Source organism: Pteronotus mesoamericanus, unplaced genomic scaffold (genome assembly GCF_021234165.1).
Source record: "Pteronotus mesoamericanus isolate MK-2021 breed Mesoamerican mustached bat unplaced genomic scaffold, CSHL_Meso_final contig_75, whole genome shotgun sequence".
Lineage (NCBI taxonomy): Eukaryota > Metazoa > Chordata > Mammalia > Chiroptera > Mormoopidae > Pteronotus > Pteronotus mesoamericanus.
In genome coordinates, this window is record NW_026555249.1 from 7,204,109 (window position 1) to 7,210,108 (window position 6,000).

Sequence of the window (6,000 nt, forward strand, 5' to 3'; positions counted from 1 at the left end):
CTCAAAAGCTTTAAATGCTTGTTTATAGCCACTAACCACCAACCAAATGGTCTCCCTAAGAGTAGAACATCAGAAAAGGAAGAAAGAGAACAACCAACTTAAAGAATGTGATGACCTGTGAATGTCACACAGGAATTCAGCAAAAACATGAGAACTACAGCGCAATAGCTGAAAGTAGCATTTGTGCCTTAAATTTATATCATATCTCTCAGTCAGACTGAGAGTCTGTTCAAAAGGGGAGAATTATTAAAAACAAAACAAGAGGCCCAAAATAGAGTCATGTATGCTAAGCCAAACTGAGACTTAATTAAAGTTTCTGCTCTGCCCGAAATGGAAACTTAAGCCAGTCAATCTGGAATCACCTGATCAACACTAGTGAGGTGACTTGCCTGATAGACTCTTGCTGTCCCCTGAAAGAAGGTAACTTTGCAATAACCAACCTGCCTTTTTTGCCTCATATAACTTCTTTGTTTCTGCTTTCTTCTGTGTATAAAAGTTTTTTATTTTGTACAGCTCCTTGGAGCTCCTTTCCATCTGCTAGACTGGATGCTGCCCAATTCAAGTCACTGTTTGCTCAGATGAACTCTTTATATGTTTAATATACTTCATTTTATCTTTTAATGCCTCTCAGATCCACTTGTGCCATATTCAGGAGTCAACGGCCTAATAAAAAGGGATTGTGATATTCTCCCTCTCCCAGGAGTATCAGCGGCAGCTGCTGAACGTCGAGCTCCCAGTGTAGAAGTGGTGACCACACAGGTAGTCAGCTAGTGATAAACAGTGAGTGCCAACATTCCCCAGTCTTTACCCTGAATAATCCCTGGCACTGAAACATGTTGAGTTTCCTCTTTATTCACCTGTTCTGTCAGACATGTGTTTTTGAGATGATTCCAATTCTACTCTTTGTCTGGCTATAACTGAATGAGATACCCAGAGTGATAATCATCTCACTTAACTTAGTCAATCCTATGAACAATGACAAATAACAGGAATAAATGATTTTTTTTTTTGGTCTATCTTAAGCCACAGAGTTTGAGATGGCTTGTTGTGCAGCATATGAGTTTATAGTCTTGTGGAGAAGAGCAGCCGTTAAACAATAATCAGAAAAATAAATAAGTTCAATTATAAGGGTACAACAGAAGTCTCTCCTCCCCTGGCTCACAAGACACTACCTCATCCTGGCTCTTCTCTTCCCTTTTTCGTTTCTCTGCCCATATTAATGGTGTCACTCTCGTGCAAAAAGCCAAGGCTGATAAATTTGAATCATTCTTGACCCATTTTCTTCATACCCACGCTCAGTCAGTTATCCTATCCCATTGATTCTATTTCCAAAGGGACCTCCTATCTGGCTGTACCTTACTGACACCACCACCACGTAGGCCCAGTTCAAGCCCTCAAAAATCTCATCCGGGTTTCTTGAAGTGACTTTCCCAATTTGTCATTCACCTCCTTGCCTATTCACTGCTGTCAGACACCCCCTATCTTACCCTCCCTTGCTTAAAAACAATAACAACAACAACAACAACAACACTGTATTATCTCTTCACTGCCTGAATAATACAGCCCAAATATCTCAGGCCCTTCACGATCTGCAGCTAACGTATCCTCTGGCTTTGCTTCCTGCACAGTTCTGCTATTGCCCGCGGCACTTGGATAATCTGGGCTCCTCACTATACTGTGAACTCACCCCACTTTGATGCCTCTGAGCTCTCTTTCTCTCTATGTAAAATGCCTTTTTCTTACTCCATGCATCCAGGAGTCCACCTCCTGTGACCTTCCAAGGCTCCTATGGCAAAGGTTGTCACTAGTCCTGCGGCCAGGTAGTAATGATAGCTGTGACCAAGATGGTCCCCAGCCTGCCGTTTCACACAACAGACGTTAGGAGTTATAGCTGAGATGGTCAGCTAGACACTACGGTTCCCGCCCTTCCAATACAGCTTGACACAAACATATGACTAAGTTCTGGAAAAAGGACTATAACCAGAAATGGTATGTACCCCTCAAAAGGAACAAGCATGTCCTCTCCTGGTCTTTTTTCCTTTTTTGCTGGCTGGGATGCAGTAAGAGTTTGTGCAACTATCTTGGCTTTAGGATGAAGCTACATGTTGAAAATAAAAGAGATAGAGTCGGACCTCCTACCTCTGGACAGACAAAATAAGCTTCTACTATGCTATGCTACTAGCTTTGGAGTCTTTTTGCTACAGCAGTTTAGTCTACATCCTACCTAATATCAGAGCTAATCTTTATATTGAGAGTTTGTTGTGTGGGAGACATTGTGAGTCACATCATTTAATTCTTACAACAATATTATGAGGAAGATAATATTAGAGAGGAGGAAATTGAAGCCCAGAAAGGGTTTGCAACTTGCCCAAGGTCACACAGCTAGTAGGTAGTGAAATTAGAACTCAAATGTAAGCCAATTAACTTTAGAAACTATACTTTTAATCACTACTTGTCCCTTTGCTCTGATCCACAGCCATAAAGACATAGACGGACCTCATTGTGGTTGTGCCAAGTGTCCTCATAAATATTTGGAAAAATGTGTTGTATATAGTGAATACTCAATATATGTTTGTTGAATGCACGATTGATTGGTTTTAGGAAAACAGTCTTTTTAAACATTTCGAACCGCAATATGATACAGTTGTCTCCGGCTAGCCAGCAGCCCTGAAGCGCTATTTCATACAATACTCCCAGAGAGAAAATTTTCTCTCTGAAGAATAGCATTTTTGCTGCACCTTTGGACCATGTCTTTATTCATTCTATACACAATTAATAAAGAACCTATGTGGGTCTAGCAGGCAATTGGGGGAAGCATTCAGCCTGCTGAAGTCATCTGTATTTATTTACACAGCTGTTCTTCCCCTTGTTCAAGCAGAAGACTCTGGCTCAGAAATCAGAGATGGAAATAAAATTAGGGGGCTTTTTGAAGACTGCTGTGCAGTATCCTACATCCTGGGCTCTCAGCAGGGATATGGGGTTCAGGGACTTTCAAAGTCTTCCTTTGTGCTGTGTTAAGGGTACTAGTACAAAGTGAATAGTGCTGAGAGCTTGGGGCTGTGGGAGAGGTTATTATAAAGTACCGATGCCCTGCTGAGAAGGCTGAATGTGTTCCCTTCTTCGGGGCTCTTATCTGGAGCCCTTCAATAGAAAGGGAATAGACAAGAACTGTCTGAACTGTTCTAGGGTTGCCTTCAGCCCTCTCCTGGGAAAACTTGTAGCAATAAACACAAATCAAGAGGAAAGTAGAGAATGATTTTTTTTTTCAAAGGTCTTCAAACAGCCAGGCTTTATTTTTTCAAGTGGGGGCACTAAAAGAAGAATTTAGAGCCAACTTTCTTTCTAATTAAGTTCATGGACCTCCCAAAATACAACACAGATGCTGTGATGAGCATGAACAAGCTCTTCAGTGGAGTGTGCTTGAACTCTGTAACACTGAGAGGGAGAACAATTTTTAAAACTAAAGACAAGAACAAAACACATAAAACCATCACACACGCACACAGAGAAAGACCATAAAAGCTTGTTGTAGTCATGACTTGCATTAGTTCTTTGGGAGATTATGCAATAAAGCTGAATTCCTTTTCATCGAAGATAAATTCACCCTTCTCTTTTGATTCCAATAATGATGTATATTTAACACTGTTCTTTCTTTTCTATGAGCATCTACCGAATTAATATATCAGTTTAAAGGCAGGCCTTATTTTGTTTCAGAATGTGTGTTTGAGAATAACGCCCCTGCCCTGGAATCCCACAGAGCCCTAAGCTCCAGGGCTGAGGAGCGCGGGTTGGAGGGGTAAAATGCATCTACCACCTGGAGGAGCACAGGGATTAGGAGGAGCCGGATGATCATTGAAGAGGCACATTTGGCCTCCTGGTGGTCAGCATTAGTGCAGCCAGATCTCACGAGATAGGAGTAGAATGGGTATAGGTTAGATGACTGGCCCTCGCTTCATGTTCAACAGAGAGGATGCTGGGTCTCTCCTCCCACCAGTCTTAGGGTTATTTCCATAGAAATGATCCCAGAGACACCATCAAGGACATGAAAAACAGACTGTGTAGAGGGAACCATGCCTGCAAATTGGTATCACTTTGGGGTTATTAATTTGACATAAGAGGGACGGACAGAACCGAGCTATGTGATAGATGCCAAGAAAGATAGATGATGCTGACTTGAAATTAGCACCACTGGAAAAAGCTGAACTTGATGCCTAAATTCTAATGGAAAGCAGTTGAAGTTTGGACTGAGGATGATTTGCCTGTGAGATTGTATGAAGACATTTGTAAATAGTTTCAACGAAGGAAAAAAGTCAGTGGAGAAATGTATCTTTATAAGTTTTCCCAAGTTCACATTGGGCTGAAAAAATATACCACCATATTACTTAGTCATGTAGGAGGTTTGTTGGAGGCAACATAGGCTTTGCAGGTGGAATGAACTGAGGTAGAAGATGAAGGTTTCAGTGCCTCTTCTTCACATCTCTGGGTATAATGTCTCTTACCTGGAACAATGAGATAATTGATTCCTACAGACATCAAACTGTCAGAAGGGAAAACTTGTTTCCTCTCCTATGGAGGGTAAATGTCAAGGGCTCTTTCCATCCCCTCCCTCACTCCTCCTCCTTTGGCAAATTTGGGAAAACTAAAGTAGACCTTATTGACTGCATTTCTTCCTTTTCCTTGGAAGCAAGCAAGCCATGAGGAGCGTTCATTCCAGAAGTCTTACCTGACAGCTCCCACCTCAAGAGGTGGCCAAGGTTGTCCCCAGGCCAAGGTTGTATGTGACTCAGGCGGGAGGCAGACAGGTGCAGAGATATCTGCTGAAATCTGAGTGCCAGCTCATAAGCCCATTTGGAGGTCATTCTTAGCTATCCAACTCAACCTTGTTCTCTAATAAAGGTTGGTTATATTTTGATGTCTCATATGCCTAATTCTTTACTTTTTTTTCTCAATTTGTTCAGAACCTGGACACAGAAAAGAAGTGATATATTGTATATTGGAAAATACCAATAAAATATTAGAATTTAATGAGATATTGAAATATGTACGTTGATTTTGTATGAGTACATGTGGAAAAATAATAAGCAAGACTAGCTAAGATGATTTAAAAAACAAGAGTAGTCAATGAAGTTCTTTAAAAAAAAGGATGCCATGTTCTCTGACATGGTTTCATGCTGATTTCCACTATAATTTCAAATAAACATTTCCTCATTTTTTTAAAGATTTTATTTATTTTTTTAGAGAGGGGGAAGGGAGGGTGAAACAGGGAAAGAAACAACTGATATGTGAGAGAAACATCAATTGGTTGCTTTTCACCTGCCCCCAACCAGGGACTCGACCCACAACCCAGGCCTGTGCCCTGACCGGGGACCCCACCAGCGTTTGGTTTACAGACCAGCACTCAAGCCACTGAGCCACACCAGCCAGGGCCATGTCCTTATTTTTAATTTCTTTATAATTGGCAGTGGATTCCTAATTCATTATAATAAAACTAAAAAAAAAAAGGTCTTTATGTTGTAAAGCTACAATAATTTAAACTGTGATAGTGATACATTGAATATGCAAATTCAATGGATTAGAGTGGTAAGTCAAGAAATAGACCTAAATATATGCAAAAATTTAATAGTTATAGAAAATGGCACTTAAATTAAATTTAGAAAGGAAAGGTTATTTAACAAATTGTATTGGGGCAGCTATCTGAGGGGCAAAATTAAGTTGGGCCCTTACTTTATGGAAAGATAATCCAAATAGACTAAATGTTTAAATTCAAGAAATAAAATAATGAAAATTCAAGAAGAATTCATTGTAGTCTTTTTCATTACCCTTCAGCAGAAAATTTTTCTAAATACCCTAAAACTTCAAACTTCCCAGAAACCATAAAAACAATGGTCAATCATTTGAATTAGAGAAAAATCAAAATTTATATGTAGCAAAATCCATCATAACCAAAACCAAAAGAGAAAGGATAAACTGGTGAAAACATTAGAAATTTAAATCACAAAA